The following is a 22,313-nucleotide window of genomic DNA, read 5'->3' on the forward strand; positions in this document are numbered from 1 at the left end:
ACTTTATTGTGGCATGCGAGTTCTTTAGTTATGGAGTGTGAGCTCTTTGCTGCAGCACGTGGGGTCTAGCTCCCTGGCTAGGGGTTGAACCCAGGTCCCTGCATTGGGAGTATGCAGTCTTAGCCACTGGACCACCAGGGAAGTCCCTCATCACATATTGTTAAAATCCCAATTGCAGGCATCAAATGTCTGGGTTTGGGATTAAGATACTATTATGAATCACACTCAGGATTCTAATTTATTCTGATATTATTGTTGTTGTTTAGTTACTAGGTCTTGTCTGACTCTTATGCAACCTCATGCTCTATAGCCCACCAGGCTCCTCTGTCCATGGGGTTTTCCAGGCAAGATTATGCAGTGGGTTGCCATTTCCTTCTCCAGGAGATTCTGTGACCCAGGGATCAAACCCACATCTACTGCATTGGCAGGCAGGTTCTTTACCACTGAGTCACCAGTGATGCCCACTCTGATACTAGCCTTGGTAAAATATGTGCCAAGAACCTCAAGCTATTCAATTTCATTCTAAATTATGCCTTGCTTGGGGAAAACTGTAGGAGCTCCAACTAATTAAAATTGAAATACGACTGCATAAAGGTGTGAGATGATCATGTTCCCAAGAGTTAACATTTACTGAAAACTAATTATGGACTAGGCAAGTGCACTGGGTGCTGAATATCTCATTTAATCCTTTCACCAGTTCTGCTAAGGAGACACTATTATTGTGCCTATTTTACAGATGAAGGAAACAGAAACTCACAGTATTTGCCCAAGGTTAAATCACAAGAATGAGGCCAAGTCAGGATTTAAACACAGGACTATTTGACTCTAGAGACTGAACTTGGACTACTCACTGTTCTGTTCAGAAAGGAAGTGTTGGGTAGGTAGAATAGGGAAAAGGAGTCCAAAATGGCGGTGGGTAAAAGACAAGGAAGGTTCAAGGACCACAGTGAAGACTTCAGTTAGAACAAACAGCACTCCTGGCTAAGCCCAATTTGCATAGGGCAGGCCCAGGTGGAGGAAAAAAACATATAAAAGGAGGAGCCAAAGCGCTCTCTCTTTCCCTCCCTCACGTGCTCCAACACTCTCTTCTCTTCGAGTCTTTGGGTTGGCATGCCCTCAGGCTTCGAGAATGGATTCTCCTGCTATCTTCTAAATAAAATAGAGCTGTAACACTGATTTGCCTAAGAGCTATAACACAGTTTGTCCAAGACCTGAGAGCTGTGACATGCCGAAGGCTTTAATGTCCGTCGCTCCAAATCTTTGCTGTGACGAGACAAAGAACCGAGGAACATACACTCGCGTGACAGAAGTAAGCTACGATCTGATTTATAAGAAAAAAGAAAGGACTTCTGTGCAGTTGTAGACACATTTTTAGACAGTGTGCATTTTAGTCTCCCATTTCACATTCCAAACAGATTTAGAAACTTCCCATTTTATAGAAGAGACCAGGGCAGGTGTCACTGCCCAAGGGCATTTTGACAGTATGTGGAAAAGGCCAGGATCTGTATCCAGATTAGAGTCTAAAGGCCATGTTCTTTCAAACAAAATATGCTATCTTGTCAAATGTAAATTATATAAAATAAATATAAGGATTAAATATACTTATTTAACAGCTGAAATTTGTAAATCTTATCTATTTCTGATTATTAGAACTGAGGGTATGGTAAGAGAGGTGGCCTGGGGCAAGTCTTAGGACGCAGTGAAAGGCTGATAGGAGGAATAAGGTGCAAAAGAGGGGAGGATCAGGAAGACAGGACAAAAATCAGCAGTTGTGGTCCCAGGAAATCAAGAGTGAGACTGTTGTAAGAAGGTTTAATAAGGAAATGCCAAATTCTATTGAAAAGTTAGTTGAGATAAAGACTGATAAATGTCTATAGGAATTAGCTTTGAGGTATTGGGGGACCTCAGTAAAAGTGGACTGGTGCATTGTGAGCAGAAATCATATTAGAGTCTGTTCTGAAGTGAGCAGGAGGGGAAAAAATGGAGAATATTCTAGAATCAGATAGATGTGGATTTGAATTTTGCTTCAATCTGTGCAGTCTTCTTAACCTCTGTTTCCTCAACTGCAAAAAAGAAACAAAAAGACCTTCTTAACAGAGTTGTTGAGATGAAATGACATGGCAAATGTGTGTCAGGATAGGTTTTTGGAATATTAACCAATGTTTTACCTGGTCCTTACATTATTTGGTCCTTTCCAAATAATGAAAATAAGCCCATAGTCAGATGGGCTATTGGACATTCATTCTTTTAGGAATGATTCACCTAGGAAAAAGCAGAGGAAAAAGAAGTGCTATAGAGTCTCAAAATCTACTCCCCAGAGAGAACTCAACACAAAAATACATTTTTAAAAATACCTGATGTTGAGTGAAGGGAATCAGAATTTGCCACCCCAAAATATGGTATTTGGTATAAAGATTATTTTAAGCTGAAAACATTTGAGATTTAACAGATGCAGAAAAATAGATTTCTCAAAGCCTCCTTATGTGACTCGAGGCAACAATATTTTGGAAGTAAGGCTGCCATATATTACTCTTCAGGGCAGATCTATTCCTGGAAGGGAAAACGAGAATAAAATCTACCCCAAATTCCTTCTCCAGGGCAATTTTATGGCCCTGAAGGAGACAGGAAGACCACTCATACCTATATAAATGTAATAAACATTATTGTGACTTTCTTTTATCCTGTTTATCCTCCTAAAACCCCCAACTTTTTTCCAAAAAGTCATTTATCTTGTTATGAGTCCCTTTCCCCACCCCCACATTTACTTGCCTGGATGTTATCTAAGCTCCCGATTCTAACTACTCCTCTGAGTTACTCACCACTGAATTTCCCTGCATGTATGTGCACTGCATGCGAAAAAAACACAACAAACTTTTTCTTCTGTTAATCTGTCTTCGTGAGTTTAATTTGCATGACCTCAATAACTGAACTTATTGCTGCTGCTGCTGCTGCCAAGTCGCTTCTGTCATGTCTGACTCTGTGCGACCTCATAGATGGCAGCCCACTAGGCTCCCCCATCCCTGGGATTCTCCAGGCAAGAACACTGGAGTGGGTTGCCATTTCCTTCTCCAATGCATGAAAGTGAAAAGTGAAAAGTGAAGTCGCTCAGTCATGTCCGACTCAGCGACCCCATGAACTGCAGCCTACCAGACTCCTCCGTCCATGGGATTTTCCAGGCAAGAGTACTGGAGTGGGGTGCCACTGCCTTCTCCAACTGAACTTAAGGATAGGGGGAAAAGGTTTTTTCTTCTCCTACATGAGTAAGCTAAGATTCCCTGACCTCAGCCCAAATAAAGACTGTCTGGGCTGGCAAAAGGGAGGAGAAGCATGACTTGTTCAGGCACAGTATGCCTCTAGAGAGGGAAACTTTGTCCATGTACATGCTTGTCTCAGAAACATGTTGCTTTGGCCCATTGTGGAATAGGAGCAGTAGGGCATTTCTTGTTTGCTCAAGAGTGACACAAACATGTGGCCCTAAAGGCTTTCAGACTCGAAGAAATCCTGCAGATAAGAGAACACCATGGTGCTTGGGGGCCACTGGAGACCACATGGACTGTGCCAATATCTCAAAGATGCTGGTATGAATGGATGGTAACCAAGGACCACGTATATCCCCCAAGGGAACCAATCAAGACACCCTAGAACTTAGGAACAATTTGGGTAAGGCATGAGGAAACCAACTTAACTGAAACTTGCCACCCCAGATGACAAAGGCTCAGTAGAAATTAAATTGAATTATAGAAAACGAAGGCAATTCATGAGTTTCCCAGGTGGCACAGTGATAAAGAACCTGTCTGCCAATACAAGAAACACGGGAAATGCATGTTCAGTCCCTGCGTCAGGAAGATCTCTTAGAGTAGGAAGTGGTAATCCACTCCAGTATTCTTGCCTGGAGAATCCCAGGGACAAAGGAGCCTGGAGGGCTACAGTCCACAGGGTTGCAAAGAGTCGGACACAACTGAGTGACTGAACACACATGCAGTACACACACAAGGCTATTCTACAACTACTTCTTGTTCAGGATTAGTATCAGCTATTTGTGGGGCTCATCCAGGATGTCTTACAATTCTGGGGTAAACCATATCTGCTTGAAGACTGAGTATTAACCCTAGAGTAGGATTAGAACTGAGCCATCCTGAGACAAAAACCATGATCTGGTTGGAAGGTGGAGGTGGTGTGACCTCTCAGAAGTGTCTGTTGATTTCAGAAGTACCACTGGACAGTGATGAGACCAAGCGAAAGAATCCTACAGAATGATTAAATTCCCTAGACAGACATAGGGTGATTAATAAAAGAGGGCATTGGAGTTCGTGTTTATGATTAAATTTCCTAAATCAGCGATGAGTGAGGTCCTTGTTATTGATTGAATTATGTGGCCCCCCAAAATACATATATGCTGAAGTCCTAAACCCCAGAACCTCAAAATGTGACCTTATTTGGAAACAGGGTCATTGCAGACATAATTAGTTAAGATGAGGTCATACTGGTTTCTTTGCAAGAAGATAGCCATAAGAAAACAAAGAGACACATAGGAAGAATGTCATTTGCTGGCAGAGGCAGACATTAGTGTTATATAGCTCTATATCATGGAATGCCAAGGATTGCTGGTGAAACCAGAAGCTAAGAGATAGGCAAGGAGTAAATTCTGCCCTAGAACCTTCATGAGAGCATGGTCCTGCTGAAATCTTGAACTTCCAGTCTCTAAAACTGTGAGAGAATAAATTTCTGTTGTTTTAAGCCACCCAGTTTATGGTTATTTGCTGCAGCAGCCCGAGGAAACTATTACAGTTATTATAGTTCTCTTCTCCCAGGATGTCTTGAACCTCTTTTTAGGTAAGGAATAGCAATTTCAATGGCACTAACCCCAGTTGCCAGAGCAGAGAGGCACTCAAAACACTTCCAAAACTGGTGTATCTCTTAATCTGCTGTAAAACTGGTGGCTTGGATATGTGTGAGAAACCGAGTTTTGGAGGATGAAGCTAGTCTCTATAGCACTGTCCAGCCCCTGGCTGGACTTATTTAGGACCTTAATATTTCTGCTAAAAGTTTAGGAAAGTGCAAACATTTCTCTCCCCACCCCCTGCTACTGCTACTTTGTGGTAAAAATAGACAATTCCTAAATTCACAAAGAGAATCTATTTAAGCAGAAGCTAAGAGTCATCCGCCCTGACTTCACTCAACCAGTACCAGTCTGCTTACCCCTGGACATCTTGGTACGTAAGAGAAACAACTCTTCATTAAGCCATTGATATTCACGCTTTCTGCTGTTGATAGCCATTGCTAACTATAATGCCAATAACAAAGTAGAAAACAGGAAAAAGAAAGGAGTCAATTCTTGTCTTTTGAATTTTAAAACCTAGATGTCAGGGTGGTAAAAAACCACTACTAGCCTCAGGGTATGGGCAATAGGTTTGGAAGATTAAATGATGGCTACTCACCCCTTAGGCCACATAAATATTCCTTGGTCTGGAAATAATAAAAAATAAATTGAGTTATGGAAAAAATAAAATTGCATTTCTTGTTACATGAGTTTCTACACTAAGATTTATACTTACCATATGATGACTCTCATTTGACTGAAAATGTCATTCCTGTCTTACCCTATGAAGTCTTGCTGCTGCTGCTGCTGCTGCTGCTGCTGCGTCGCTTCAGTCATGTCTGACTCTGTGCGACCCCACAGACAGCAGCCCCCGTCCCTGGGATCCTCCAAACAAGAACACTGGAGTGGGTTGCCATTTCCTTCTCCAATGCATGAAAATGAAAAGTGAAAGAGAAGTCGCTCAGTCGTGTCTGACTCTTAGCGACCCCATGGACTGTAGCCTACCAGGCTCCTCCGTCCATGGATTTTCCAGGCAAGAGTACTGGAGTGGGGTGCCATCGCCTTCTCTGTATGAAGACTTACTACCACTCAGAACAGTAGTACTCATGGTCGTTATCTGAAAATTCACTTCTATTCTATACTTCTTAATAGAAATCACCATTCTTTCTCTTCCCAGACTTGAAGACTTGAGGTTGTCCTTCACTTTTCCATCTTTTTTGTCTCAGGATAGATCCATTATTTCTTGCCTTTTCTTCTATTTCTTTTTCCTTCCCCCTCTCTCCCACTCTCTCCCTCCCTCTTAGTCCACTTGCCTCCCTCTCTCTCCCTGTTTCCTTCTTGAGGACTTCCATTATTGGGACTGTTGACATTTTTAGTACATTAATTCTCCCCCCTAAATGGAACTTCAGCTCCAGCAAAGCTGATCTGTGGAGGGAGGTGTTCAGATAGACTGTCTCACACAAAACAACTAAAGATGCTGGATACTATTTTAAAACAAACAAAACTTCTTAAAACCATTAAAGAGATGACAAGATAATAAGGAATCATTGGGCCAAAGTCAATGTGGAATCTCAGAAACAGACAGGGAGCACAGACATCTCTTCTCTTTGAGGGTGTATGACAGATCCAGCGAACATGAGCTGCAATTTTCACAGCCCCTCAGGGCCTGGAGTAAAGAAAAAAGCCAGGGTCATGCAAAGTGGGTAGTGGTATTAGTAGGGCTGCCATTACCATGTACCACAAATTGGGCGGCTTGAACAACAGAAATGCATTTTCTTCAGAGTTTTGGAGGCTAGAAGTCCAAGATCAAGGCGTCCACAGGTTTAGTTTAACTCTGAGGCCTCTCTCCTTGGCTTACAGATGGCTACATTTTCTCTGTGTCTTCACTTGGTCTTTCATCTGTGCATGCACACCCCTGGTGTCTTTTGTGTCCACATTTCCTCTTAATGAAGACACCAGTCAGGGAATTCCCTGGAAGTCCAATGGTTAGGGCTCGGTGCTTTCACTGACAGGGCCTGGGTTCAGGCCCCGGTCAGGAAAATGGGGTCCTGCATGCCATGCAGCATGGGCAAGGGTAAGATGGTCAATTGTTTTGCATATTAAAAAAGAAAAAAGAAAAACACCAGTCAGAATGTATTACAATCACCCTAAGGACCTAGTTTTAACAAACCATCTCTTTCAAGTCCCTGTCTCCAAATACAGTCACATTCTAAGGTGCTAGATACTAGACCTTCAGATACAAATCTGAGAGTGACACAATTTAGCTCATAAAAAAAGAGTACAGTATAAAACACACCCCATGCATTTGACCCCTCTGATGACAGAGAACCAGAAGTAAACAACCCTTCCACCCTCTGTCACCATGGAGATGCATGGAAGGTTGCCTCAATGATGTGTAATGGGGGGTGAGCGCTCTCTCTGAGAAGCTGTAGCCCCAGGCCTGCTCTCATTGTTGATTAGCAACCCCAATTCATTGGTTCAGAAAGTCTCATGAGCTTAATTCAAATTGGTCCGGCTGTGGTAGCGCTGACCTAAAGCAAACAAACTGCCAGGTATTTCTCCAGCAAAGATGGGTTTATTCAGGATCAGCAAAGAACTGCAACTGGGGGCCTACAAATGTGATGAGCCATGTGCCAGTTCCCACACAGCAAGGGAAGGAAAAGCTTTTACAGAGAGGAAAAGGAAGTTGGGGGGCTAGAGTAATTGAAGAGCCCATGGCTCCTCATTGGTTGAGCCCTCACCAGGAAAGAAGTTCTTCTTCATATTGGGATCTGCTAAGGCATGGGGCATGAGTGCTCCCCCTTTTGGTTTCCAGACTCTTACTTAACTGAGATTTCTATTTATTAATTTTTAAATAGTAGTGCCTCTAAATGGTTGACGGGATCAAAATAAATCTCTAGAGAAATATAACTTCAATCTTAAATTTTGAAGAATTCTCAAGTCATTTTGCAAAAAATAAGCACCTCAGGGTTAAAATAAATAAACTACTAAACAAAGTGTTGCACTCAATATGCCAGCAAATTTGGAAAACTCAGTAGTGGACACAGGACAGGAATAGGTCAGTTTTCACTCCAATCCCAAAGAAAGGGAATGTCAAAGAATGCTCAAACTACCACACAACTGCACTCATCTCACACGCTAGTCAAGTAATGCTCAAAATTCTCCAAGCCAAGCTTCAGCAACACGTGAACCATGAACTTCCAGATGTTAAAGCTGGTTTCAGAAAAGGCAGAGGAATCAGAGATCAAATTGCCAGCATCTGCTGGATCATCGAAAAAGGAAGAGAGTTCCAGAAAAACATCTACTTCTGCTTTATTGACTATGCCAAAGCCTTTGACTGTGTGGATCACAATAAACTGTGGGAAATTCTGAAAGACATGGGAATACCAGACCACATGACCTGCCTCTTGAGAAATCTGTATGCAGGTCAGGAAGCAACAGTTAAACTGGACATGGAACAACAGACTGGTTCCAAATAGGAAAAGGAGTATGTCAAGGCTGTATATTGTCACTCTGCTTATTTAACTTATATGCAGAGTACATCATGAGAAACACTGGGCTGGAGGAAGCACAAGCTGGAATCAAGATTGCCAGGAGAACTATCAATAACCTCAGATATGCAGATGACACCACCCTTATGGCAGAAAGTGAAGAAGAACTAAAGAGCCTCTTGATGAAAGTGAAAGTGGAGAGTGAAAAAGTTGGCTTAAAGCTCAACATTCAAAAAATGAAGATCATGGCATCCTGTCCCATCACTTCATGGTAAATAGATGGGGAAACAGAGGAAACAGTGGCTGACTTTATTTTTCTGGGCTCCAAAATCACTACAGATGGTAACTGCAGCCATGAAATTAAAAGATGTTTGCTCCTTGGAAGAAAAGTTATGACCAACCTAGACAGCATATTAAAAAGCAGAGACATTACTTTGCCCAACACAGGTCCTTCTAGTTAAAGCTATGGTTTTTCCAGTGGTCATGTATGGATGTTAGAGTTGGACTATAAAGAAAGCTGAGTGCCAAAGAATTGATGGTTTTGAGCTGTGGTGTTGGAGACGATTCTTGAGAGTCTCTTGAACTGCACGGAGATCCGACCAGTCCCTTCTAAAGGAGATCAGTTCTGGGTGTTCATTGGAAGGACTGATGTTGAAGCTGAAACTCCAATAATTTGGCCACCTGATGCGAAGAGCTGACTCACTGGAAAAGTCCCTGATGCTGGGAAAGATTGAAGGCAGGAGGAGAAGGGGACAAAAGAGGATGAGATGGTTGGATGGCATCACCGACTCAAGGGACAGGAGTATGGGTAAACTCTAGCAGTTGGTGATGGACAGGGAGGCCTGGAGTGCTGCGGTCCATGGGGTTGCAAAGAGTCGGACATGACTGAGCGACTGAACTGAACTGAAGCACACACAGAGAGATCCAGGCATCATGTATGAGAAGCAGGATAAATAACAATGAACAAATATGCAAAGTCTTCAGATACTGAATTTACCAGACAAGGATTAAAAATAACTGCGACTATCATGTTTAAACAAATAAATGAAAGTTTGAAAGCACCTGCAAGTAACAAGAAAATTTTTAAATACTTAATCAGATTTGAAATACAAATAGAACTTATAGAAATAAAAAATACAATAATTTGATTTTTCCAGCTATTTCATACAAGTTTTAAACAGAAAATCTGAAAGAAACCTGTACACTACTACCTAGATTCAATAATTGTTAACATTTTATTATAGCTATGCTACATATTTTTGAATTTGCTGAACCATTTAAAAGTAAATTGCAGACATCATTAATAGTTTACCCCTAAATATGTTAGAATGTACCTCTGTGAAATAAAACCTTTTTCATAACTAAATGTCATTATCTTAAGAAACTTAATAATTGCCTAATGTCATCTCATATTGAGTCCATATTAAAATTCCGTCTGCAAAAAATGTTTTTTATAGCTGCTTTTTTTTTGTTATTTTATAACTAGCATCCAATGAAGGCATTGATTTTGGTGGTTTCCTTTTCATTCCCTTTTCATCTAGAACAATCCTCTTGCCTTCTCCCTCCCCAACTACCTGCCTGCCCCCACCTATGACACTGATTCTTTTGAAGAGACTAGCATGGTGAAGGCTTACATTCTGGATCTACCTGGTTGCTTCCTTATAGAATTATTTAACTTATTTTTTTATTTGTCTTATATTCTGGAAATTAAGCCTGGAAGTTTAAGTTTTGTCAAGAATATGTCACAGATGATGCTTGTTTATTTCTTAACATATCACGTTAGAAACTTCCCTAGCAGTCCAGTGGTTAAGACTCTGTACTTCTACTGCCAGGGGCGTGGGTTCTATTCCTAGTTGGGGAACTAAGGTCTCACATGCTGTGCAGTCAAAAGAAAAACGAATACAGTATATTATTCTGTCTCATTCTTAGTAATATTAATTAACTTTAATGATTTGGTTGAGGGGATGATTGCCAGACATTTTCCCCAAAATGAAATTTTAAAAATATCTGGACAGTTTATCAATTTCTTATAAAGGTAAACATACATTCACTATATGACCCAGCAATTCTACACCCAAGTACTTCCCAAGAGAAGTGAAAACTTATGTTCACACAAAAACTTCTACATGAGTTGGTAGTAGCTTTATTCATAATAGCAACTGGAAACAACCCAAATACCCTTCAACTGATGAATGAACAATTGTAATACATGCTTACAACTGAATCCTATTTAGCAGTAAAAAGGGATGAAATACTGATATAGACAACACATGGGTGACTCTGTTTAAAATTTATTTATTTATTTATTTTTGGCTGCATTGGGTCCTTATTGCTGCACGCGAGCTTTCTCTAGCTGCAGCCGGTGGGGGCAACTCTTCATTTTGACGTGCAGGCTTCTCATTGCAGTGGCTTCTCTTGTTGTGAAGCATGGGCTCTAGAGTGCAGGCTTAGTTGTGGCACAGGGGGTTAGTTCTTCTGTGGCATGTGAGATCTTCCTGGATCAGGGATCGAAGGATCAAATCCATGTTCTCTGCATTGGCAGGTGGATTTTTTTTTTTTAATTTTACTTTACAATACTGTATTGGTTTTGCCATACATTGACATGAATCCGCCACGGGTGTACATGAGTTCCCAATCCTGAACCCCCCTCCCACCTCTCTCCCCATATCATCTCTCTGGGTCATCCCAGTGCACCAGCCCCAAGCATCCTGTATCCTGTATTGAACCTAGACTGGCGATTCGTTTCTTACATGATAGTATACATGTTTCAATGCCATTCTCCCAAATCATCCCACCCTCTCCCTCTCCCACAGAGTCCAAAAGTCCATTCTATATATCTGTGTCTCTTTTACTGTCTCGCATACAGGGTTATCACTACCATCTTTCTAAATTCCATATATATGTGTTAGTATACTGTATTGGTGTTTTTCTTTCTGGCTTACTTCACTCTGTATAATCGGCTCCAGTTTCATCCACCTCATTAGAATGGATTCAAACATATTCCTTTTAATGGCTGAGTAATACTCCATTGTGTACATGTACCACAGCTTTCTTATCCATTCGTCTGCTGATGGACATCTAGGTTGCTTCCATGTCCTGGCTATTATAAACAGTGCTGTGATGAACATTGGGGTACACGTGTCTCTTTCAATTCTGGTTTCCTCAGTGTGTATGCCCAGCAGTGGGATTACTGGGTCATAAGGCAGTTCTATTTCCAGTTTTTTAAGGAATCGCCACACTGTTCTCCATAGTGGCTGTACCAGTTTGCATTCCCACCAACAGTGTAAGAGGGTTCCCTTTTCTCCACACCCTCTCCAGCATTTATTGCTTGTAGACTTTTGGATCGCAGCCATTCTGACTGGTGTGAAATGGTATCTCATTGTGGTCTTGATTTGCATTTCTCTGATTAGTGATGTTGAGCATCTTTTCATGTGTTAGCCATCTGTATGTCTTCTTCGGAAAAATGTCTATTTAGTTCTTTGGCCCATTTTTTGATTGGGTCGTTTATTTTTCTGGAATTGAGCTGCAGGAGTTGCTTGTATATTTTTGAGATTAGTTGTTTGTCAGTTGCTTCATTTGCTATTATTTTCTCCCATTCCGAAGGCTGTCTTTTCACGGCAAGTGGATTCTTAACCACTGGACCACCAGGGAAGTTCTGTATGAATCTTACATGCATTATGCTAAGTGAAAGATGCCAGACTCAAAAGGCTCCACTGTGTATATTCTATTTACGTAACATTCTGGAAATATTAAAAAAGTAGGAACAGAAAACTCTAACCCTAAACCAAGTACCAGTCTTTAAATCTCATATTGAGAGACGGAAGTTTCCAATGACCAACATACTCACACACTGTTTTCTTGGTATGAAGGAACCTAGAAAGGTAAAATATCATTGGGAAGGATTCTAGGTAAAGGTAAAATCAGAACAAAGGAGTACAGGGGTAATTCATCAGGCTGAGTGAAGCTTTATGAATGGAGTAGATTTTGACAACTGCCTAATTAACACCCATTCCCCTCCTTCTTCCTAAAAGGACCAGATTTCAGGGAGGTATCCACCTTCCTCCACAAAGCCATATGCTTTACTAAAAACCAGTTATGTTTATCTCACATTCTTTGGCAGGGACAGCTTTAGGAACAGAATTGTGACTCAATTCAAACTGATGAAATCTGAAGGAAAGTCTCTCAAGGGACTTCTAGGGAATGTTTCCTTTCTCGATTAAAAAAAGAGAGAAAAAGGCAGAAGAGATGAGCTGGCTCTTCTTCCTCTGGATGTTATTGTATCTGGATGTGATGTTTGCAAACAGGTGGATTCTCAACCACTGGACCACCAGAGAAGTCCAGACATTTCTAGTTATAGTATAGTCAAATTTATTACTTTTTGCCTTCATAGTTTATGATTTTATGTTTTAATAATTTTTTCACTTCCTTGATCAAAACCTGCTGATCTACAACTTTAGGGCTTTCTGTATATGCAGGTCAGGAAGCAACAGTTAGAACTGGACATGGAACAACAGACTGGTTCCAAATAGGAAAAGGAGTACGTCAAGGCTGTATATTGTCACCCTGCTTATTTAACTTATATACAGAGTACATCATGAGAAACGCTGGGCTGGAAGAAGCACAAGCTAGAATCAAGATTGCCAGGAGAAATATCAATAACCTCAGATATGCAGATGACACCACCCTTATGGCAGAAAGTGAAGAGGAACTAAAAAGCCTGTTGATGAAAGTGAAAGTGGAGAGTGAAAAAGTTGGCTTAAAGCTCAATATTCAGAAAACTAAGATCATGGCATCTGATCCCATCACTTCATGGTAGATAGATGGGGAAACAGTGGGTGACTTTATTTTTCTGGGCTCCAAAATCACTGCAGATGGTGACTGCAGCCATGAAATTAAAAGATGCCTACTCCTTGGAAGGAAAGTTATGACCAACCTAGATAGCATATTAAAAAGCAGAGACATTACTTTGGCAACAAAGGTCCATCTAGTCAAGGCTATGGTTTTTCCTGTGGTCATGTATAGATGTGAGAGTTGAACTGTGAAGAAAGCTGAGTGCTGAAGAATCGATCGATGCTTTTGAACTGTGGTGTTGGAGAAGATTCAAGAGTCCCTTGGACTGCAAGGAGATCCAACCAGTCCATCATCCTAAAGGAGATCAGTTCATTGGAAGGAGTGATGCTAAAGCTGAAACTCCAATACTTTGGCCACCTCATGCGAAGAGTTGACTCACTGGAAAAGACCCTGATGCTGGGAGGGATTGGGGGCAGGAGGAGAAGGGGACGACAGAGGATGAGATGGCTGGATGGCATCACTGACTCAATGGACATGAGTCTGAGTGAACTCCGGGAGTTGGTGATGGACAGGGAGGCCTGGCAAGCTGAGACTCATGGGGTCATAGAGTTGGACATGAATGAGTGACTGAACTGAATCACCCTCTGGCCTATATGAATGGTGCCCCCTGGAGCACTAAGTACATAGCACTCCCTTCTTAAGTTTTGTAAGGCAGTCTGACTTAAAGTCTTTAGGAGAAGCCCCTATAAATATGCTATCATGAAAGTTGCAAAGTTTTGCTCCTCTTACTTAAATCTTAATGAATCTATAATCTATTTTTGTCTCTAAGGTTAGGATCTAGTTGTATTTAGGTCCCAGGTTATTGATTGGTTAGTCCATCCTTTCCCTCACTAATCACCATGGCCTCACCTCTGTCATGGTGTCCATATACCTTTGTGTTTGTGTATGGTCTCTCTGTTCTGTATTCTGTCTATCCCCCACCCATACCAGTCAGTCTTAGTTACTGTACCTTACGTCCTGATATCTTGTAGGCAAAACTTCCACCTGTTCTACTTAAAAAGTGTCTTATTATTTTCTTTTTGGTTTTGAATTTTAAAATCACTTTAGTAAAATGTTGGAGAAATTCTGTGGGATTTTGATTGGAATTACATTGAATTTATCAATTATTGTATAGAAAATTAGCATCTTTATAACATTGGGTCTTCCTACACATGAATATAGTAGATTTCTTCATTTAATGCCTATCAGTAAAGTTTATCATTTTCTTTACAAGGCCTTTTGCATTTTTGTTAAATCTATACTTAAACATATTTTATATTTTTAGTCACTATCATGAATGGGATATTTAAAAAATTACAGTTCCAAACTATTTGTTGTTCATCTTTAGGAATACAGTTTTAAAATATGCATTTTGGTTTTATATCGAGAAATATCTTTGAATTTTTCTGTTAGTTTTGTTAGTTTGCTTAGATTTTCTGTGCAAATAATCATATAGTATACAATAACAATTTTTTCTTCTTTAAAAAATTTTAAATATATTCTTTCTTGTCTTACTACTATGGCCAGGACCTCTCGTATATCACTGAATAGAAACAGTGTTAGGGTGCATACTTGTTTTTTACTTTAAATGTTTTATTATTAGTTATAACACTGTTTACTCTGTGCTTTTAGTAAATATACTTCATTAAGTTAAGGAAGCTTTTTCCTCTACCTAGAGCATTAAGGATGTTTTTTAGTTTTGTTTTGTGGAAGGATATTGATTTACATCAATGTTTTTTCTGTGTCTGATCAAATGGATCAAATGGTTTCTTATATTTAATTTATTCTACTATCAAAATTACATTGAAAAAATTTTGTTATAAAATTATACCTGCATTCCTGAATAAATCTAGTTAAAAAGTAATACATATATGTGTGTGTCTTATTGGATTTCTAAATTTTGGTTTAGTATAGCATTTTTATCTTGATTAACAATGAGTGAGGCTGAGTTTCCATTTACTGCTTTGTTTTCAGAAGCAGTTATTTGTCCCCATTGTTCCTTTTCTAGAATAATCTGCATAAGTTTAGGACCACCTGTTTCTTTTCTTCTTCTTTTTTTTTTTCTATTTCTTTTTTCTTTCTTTTTGGTAGAAATCACCTGTAAAGTAATCTGGGTCTTGTTGTTTATTTGTGTAATTAAGTCAATTTTGTTAATTGTCATAAGTCTACCCAAGTTGAGTCAATTTTGGTAAATTATATTTTTCAGGAAACTGCCATCTATTTCCTAATTCATAGCCATAATGTTGTTCATAATATTCTCTTATTTTAAAAATCTCCGCTCTATCTGTTATGTCCCTTTTTTTTCTTAATCTAATTTGTAAAAGGATTTCGATTTTACTTATTTCAGAGAACTAGCTTTTGTATTTTGTTTTCTATTTTATTGATTTCTGCATTTTCCCCTTTAACTTTCCCTGGGTTAATTCTGTTGTTCCTTTATTAACCTCTTGATTACTGAGGTCCTCATTTTCTAACCTTCTCTAATATAACCATTTAAGGTTGCAAACTTGTCCTTTAGGTACTCTTAAAACTGCATTTCACAAATTCTGATATGTATTTTCTCAACAATTCAGTTTTAAATATTTTTCACTTTCTATTTGTGCCTAACAACCTGTCTTTGGCTCTCCAGATCCACTCACTGTCTTCTCTCTTCACTCTACTCTCTGCCCCACAGGCTGTTGTGTCCCCTGTCTTCCAGTTGAGTCTCTCGGAGCTATCTGAGATGCTGCCTCCAGGCTGCAGTCCTCATTTTGTCCCAAATAAAACTTAACTCACAACTCTCAAGTTGTACATCTTTTTTTAGTCAACATTCTCATCAACTAGATTTAAGAGTTTCATTTGCTTTACATACTCTCTAACACTTGGTATAGTAAGTCATTTAATCATTCTGGTAAGTGTGGCATGGTATTTTACTGCAATTTTAACCTGTATTTGTCACAGGGAGGCCTGGCGTGCTGTAGTTCATGGGGTCACAAAGAGTCGGACACGACTTGAGCGACTGAACTGAACTGAATGACTGATAGGGTTTCCTTGGTGGCTCAGACTGTAAAGAATCTGCCTGCGATGCAGGAGATGTGGATTCAATCCCTGGGTGCCTGGGTTCAATCCCTGGGTCCAAGAAATCCTCTGGAGAAGGAAATAGCAACCTACTCCAGTATCCTTGCCTGGGAAATCCCATAGACAGAGGAGGCTGGCAGGCTACAGTCCATGGGGTCGCAAAGAGTCAGACACGACTGAAGCAACTTACCACTTAGCACGCATGCTGTCTTCCAGTTGGGTTGCTAGTAGAGATTCCTGGCAAGAAATGGTAGAAGAGGAGGAGAGTGAGGTTAGGGTATTTATTTTCCTGGTCTTATAGTGATATACTTACTGCTGCTGCTGCTGCTAAGTTGCTTCGGTCATGTCCAACTCTGTGAGACACCATAGACAGCAGCCCACTAGGCTCCCCCGTCCCTGGGATTCTCCAGGCAAGAACACTGGAGTGGGTTGCCATTTCCTTCTCCAATGCATGAAAGTGAAAAGGGAAAATGCAGTTGCTTAGTCATGTCCGATTCCGTGCGATCTCATGGACTGCAGAACGCCAGGCTTCCCTGTCCCTCACCATCTACCCAAGCTTGTTCAAACTCATGTCCATTGAGTTGGTGATGCCATCCAACCATCTCATCTTCTGTCATCCCCTTCTCCTCACGCCTTCAATATTGCCCAGCATTAAGGTCTTTTCCAGTGAGTCAGTTCTTCTAATCAGGTGGCCAAACTATTGGAGCTTCAGCTTCAGCATCAGTCTTTCCAATGGATATTCAGGACTGATTTCCTTTAAGATTCACTGGTTGGATCTCCTTGTAGTTCAAGGGACTCTCAAGAGTCTTCTCCAACACCACAGTGCAAAATCATCAATTCTTTGGTGCTCAGCTTTCTTTATGGTCCAACTCTCACATCCATACATGACTACTGGAAAAACCATAGCTTTGACTCTGAGGACCTTTGTCAGCAAAGTGATGTCTCTGCTTTTTAAAATGCTGTCTTGGTTGGTTATAGCTTTTCTTCCAAGGAGCAAGCGTCTTTTAATTTCAAGACTGAAGTCACCATCTGCAGTGATTCTGGAGCTCAAGAAAATAGTCTGTCACTGTTTTCATTGTTTCATCATGTATTTGCCATGAAGTGATGGGACAGGATGCCATGATCTTCATTTTTTGAATGTTGAGCTTTAAGCCAGCTTTTTCACTCTCTTCTTTCGCTTTCATCAAGAGGTTCTTTAGTTCTTCTTTTCTTTCTGCCATAAGGGTTGTGTCATCTGCATATCTGACGCTATTGATAGTTCTCCTGGCAATCTTGATTCTAGCTGTGCTTCATCCAGCCCAGCATTTACCATGATGTACTCTACATACAAGTTAAGTAAGAAGGGTGACAATATACAGCCTTGACATACTCCTTTCCCATTTTGGAACCAGTCAGCTCTTCCATGTCCAGTTCTAACTGTTGCTTCTTGACCTGCATACAGATTTCTCAGGAGGCAGGTCAGGTGGTCTGGTATTCCCATCTCTTTCAGAATTTCCCACAGTTTGTTGTGATTCACAGAGTCAAAGGCTTTGGTGTAGTCAATAAAGCAGAAGTAGATGTTTTTCTGGAATTCTCTCGCTTTTTCGATGATCCAACAGATTTTGGCAATTTGACCTTTGGTTCCTCTGCCTTTTCTAAATCCAGCTTGAACATGTGGAAGTTCTCGGTTCACGTACTGTTGAAGCCTCACCTGGAGAATTTTGAGCACTGCTTTGCTAGCATGTGAGATGAGTGCAGTTGTGTGGTAGTATGAGCATTCTTTGGCATTGCCTTTCTTTGGGACTGGAATGAAAACTGACCTTTTTCAGTCCTGTGGCCACTCTGAATTTTCCAAATTTGCTGGCATACTGAGTGCAGCACTTTCACAGCATCATCTTTTAGGACTTGAAATAGCTCAACTGGAATTCCATCAACTCCACTAGCTTTGTTCGTAGTGATGCTTCCTAAGGCCCACTTGACTTTGCATTCCAGGATGTCTGGCTGTAGGTGAGTGATCACACCATTGTGGTTATCTATGAAGATCTTTTTTGTATAGTTCTTCCATGTATTCTTGCCACCTTTTCTTAGTATCTTCTTCTTCTGTTAGGTCCATACCGTTTCTGTCCTTTATTGTGCCCATCTTTGCACAAAATGTTCCCTTGGTATCTCTAATTTTCTTGAAGAGATCACTAGTCTTTTCCATTCTATTGTTTTCCTCTATTTCTTTGCATTGATCACTAAGGAAGGCTTTCTTATCTCTCCTTGCTATTCTTTGGAACTCTGCATTCAGATGGGTATAACTTTCCTTTTCTCCTTTGCCTTTTACTTCTCTTCTTTTCTCAGCTATTTGGAAGGCCTCCTCAGACAGCCAGTTTGCTTTTTTGCATTTATTTTTCTTGGGGATGGTCTTGATCACTGCCTCCTGTACAATGTCATGAACCTCTGTCCATAGTTCTTTAGGCACTTTGTCTTTAAGATCTAATCCCTTGAATCTATTTGTCACTTCCACTGTATAATAGTAAAGGCTTTGGTTTAGGTCATACCTGAATGGTCTGTGGTTTTCCCTACTTTCTTCAATTCAATTTTCTTGAATTTGGCAATAAAAAAGTTCATGATCTGAGCCACAGTCAGCTCCCAGTCTTGTTTTTGCTGACTGTATAGAGCTTTGCCATCTTCAGCTCCAAAGAATATAATCAATCTGATTTCAGTATTGACCACCTGGTGACCTCCACATGTACAGTCATCTCTTGTGTTGTTGGAAGGGAGTGTTTGCTATGACCAGTGTGTTCTCTTGGCAAAGCTCTGTTAGCCTTTGCCCTGCTTCATTTTGTTCTCCAAGGCCAAACTTGCCTGATCCTCCAGGTATCTCTTGACTTCCTATTTTTGTATTCCAGTTCCCTATGATGAAAAGGACATGTTTTTTTGGTGTGTTCTACAAAGTCTTGCAGATCATAGAACCATTGAACTTCAGTCTGTTCGGCATTAGTGGTTGGGGCATAGACTTACATTACTGTGATACTGAATGGTTTGCCTTGGAAATGAACAGAGATCATTCTGTCATTTTTGAGATTGCACCCAAGTATTGCATTTCAGACTCTTTTGTTGACTATGAGGGCTACTCCATTTCTTCTAAGGGATTCTTGCCCACAATATTAGATATTAGAGTGATCTGAATTAAATTCACCCATTCCAGTCTACTTAGTTCACTGATTCCTAGAATGTTGATATTCACTCTTGCCATCTCCTGTTTGACTACTTCCAATTTACCTTGATTAATGGACCTAACATTCCAGGTTCCTATGCAATATTGGCATCGGATATTTACAGCATTGGACTTTACTTTCATCAGCAGTCACATCTACACCTGGGTGTTGTTTTCACTTTGGCTCCATCCCTTCATTCTTTCTGTAGTTATTTCCCCACTCTTCTCCAGTAGCATATTGGGCACCTACTGACCTGGGGAGTTTATCTTTCAGTGTCATATCTTTTTGCCTTTTCATACTGATGTTTAAGTTTGGGATAGTTGCTCTTTGTCATCCAAAACTTTAATTTTCCATTATTCAATGTACAACATTTTTGCAATTTAATTTCTTGAGCATAATCCCTGTTTTTTAAAGAATGTATTTTCCATGATTTGGGGGACATATTTAAATATATTTTCTTGTGATTCTAAAGAAATTTCATATTCTTTAAAAATAAAAAAAATCTATCAAGGTTTTGTTATTAATTTCCTGTCTCCTTTCTTTCAGCTTATTTTTAAAATTTCTACAAAATCTTTTCTAGAGTCGTGGATATCACAATCTTTACCACTTTTTCATAGATTTATTTAAAAATGACATCATGATATCTGAACCCTAAGACTTTGGAAATAAACCCACAGATCTCATTGTTAGCCTCTGCATTTAATGGAGATACAGAAATAATTGCACATAGTTTTTGTAGTCAGTGGTGTTAGACTAACTTATTTGGAACCTAATTTTGCATGGTGGCTTCAGAGACACAGACTTTAGGATTAAGGCTTTTAGGAAGGAAGAGGTCACACTGTTTCTTGCTCTGGTTTTTCCTCTCCTTTTTTTGCACCTTTGTGTGAATGTGAACCAGTTTCCCAAATCCACGACTGGTTCCTGGGCTTCCTCAACCCACCTAGAAACTGTAGCAACCTGGGAGGTGTGTCATTTAACTGACAATACTCTTGATTAGGAGTACAGGCCAATCATATAACCCTACGGTTACTTTGGTTTGACTTGTTTTTAAAATTCATCTCAATAGCGCATTTACAGACTTTTAGGATGGGTCAATTCTCCAGATGACTCATCTCCTCTTTTATTGGGCCATTTTTCTGTGTAGATGCAAAATATTTAGTTGGGAGGTAGTCTAAGAGCCTAAATTGAGTCTTTTTAACTTTATTTTCAAGGTAAGGGATCATCAGATTTAAGCGTACTTCTATAATTGTTTTTAAACATACTTTTAAGTCATATAATTAACAAAATAATGTTACCTTTGCTTAAAAATAAAGGATGCAGAGTACATCATGAGAAACGCCAGGCTGATGAAGCACAGGCTGGAATCAAGATTGTCAAGAGAAATGTCAATAATCTCAGATATGCAGATTAAGACAGAAAGTGAAGAGGAACTGAAGAGCCTCTTGATGAATGTGAAAGGGGAGAATGAAAAAGCTGGCTTGAAACTCAACATTCAAAAAATGAAGATCATGGCTTCTGGCCCCATCAGTTCATGGCAAATAGATGGTGAAACAATGGAAACAGTGACTTTATTTTCTTCAGCTCCAAAATCACTGCAGATGGTGACTGCAGCCATGAAATTAAAAGTGGTGACTGCAGCCATGAAATTAAAAGACACTTGCTCTTTGGAAGAAAAGCTATGACCAAGTTAGACAGCATTTTAAAAAGCAGAGACATTACTTTGCTGACAAAGGTCCATAGAGTCAAAGCTATGGTTTTTCCAGTAGTCTTGTACGGATTTGTAAAGAAAGCTGAGTGCCGAAGAATTGATGGTTTTGAACTGTGGTGTTGGAGAAGACTCTTGAGAGTCCCTTGGACTGCAAAGAGATCAAACCAGTGAATCCTAAAGGAAATTAATCCTGAATATTCATTGGAAGGACTGATGCTGAATCTGAAGCTCCAATACTTTGGCCACCTTATTCAAAGAATGGATTCATTAGAAGAGACCCTGATGCTGGGCAAGACTGAAGGCAGGAGAAGAAGGGGACGACAGAGGATGGGATGGTTAGATGGCATCATCGACTCAATGGACATGAGTTTCAGGAAGCTCGGGTAGATGGTGAGGGACAAGGAAGCCTGGCCTGCTGCAGTCCATAGGGTCGAAAAGAGTTAGACATGACTGAGTGAACAACAAGAAGAAAAGATTAATAAAGACTCTCAAAGTCCCCTTTCACCATGCCCTCCATTCCTCCTCTCTAGAGGTAACTATTATATTTTGACCTTTCCAGTGACCTTTCTATACATTTCTTTTCTATTCTACACATTCTATTCTATTCTTTTTTACACATATACACACTTTTTTCCCTTGCATGAGGAAACTGAGACCTTGAAGGGAGACCTATTGCAAATTGATTGAAGGAAAGCGGACTGGACAGCCGTTTACTAAAACCTACAATGTGTCAGGCTCTGCGCCCAGAACTTTCTTTGCACTAATCATCCTGGTATTTTACTTCTGCTGAATGGGCTGCCGCACTGATCAGTTTGGAAGTTGGGAAGCAGGTGCAAAAGTCGCTTCGGTGTAGTGATAATAGTATATGCATTTTGATGCCAGTTGCAGGAAACCTAGCAGAGGGCTCCAGAGTTGCAGAAACAACAAAACACAGTCATAGGAAGTTGGGTCTGTTAAAAAAAAAAAAAAAGCTTGTGAAGCTGAGACACTAAACGTCTACTACTTACCAAGACTTTCGGAAACTTATGAAGCGATATCGCATCTATGAGATTAGTCTTGGAGCTCAAAGAAGGCACCAGAGGTCGCAAAGGATGCGGCGGCAGGAAGCAACACAGCAACCAACCGGGAGAGCCGAGAGCGCTCCCACCGTCTGGAAGTGCGCCTGCGCTGATGGCCGCGGGGAGGCGGGGCGGGGGGCGGAGCTTGGGGTGGTCAATGAGCCTGCGCAA

At 40.3% G+C, this 22,313-nt stretch overlaps 1 long non-coding RNA gene across 1 annotated transcript; it reads right to left on the reverse strand.

Annotated features, from left to right (window-relative positions):
- Window positions 1-1,221: 1,221 nt before the first annotated feature.
- On the reverse strand, window positions 1,222-22,235 carry LOC120870439. The gene is made up of 3 exons (XR_005722774.1): window positions 22,092-22,235; window positions 2,169-2,262; window positions 1,222-2,063 (listed from the first exon to the last, which is right to left on the reverse strand). It is a non-coding gene; the product is annotated as an uncharacterized LOC120870439 (long non-coding RNA).
- Window positions 22,236-22,313: the final 78 nt, after the last annotated feature.

This window comes from Oryx dammah, unplaced genomic scaffold (genome assembly GCF_014754425.2).
Source record: "Oryx dammah isolate SB20612 unplaced genomic scaffold, SCBI_Odam_1.1 HiC_scaffold_2, whole genome shotgun sequence".
Lineage (NCBI taxonomy): Eukaryota > Metazoa > Chordata > Mammalia > Artiodactyla > Bovidae > Oryx > Oryx dammah.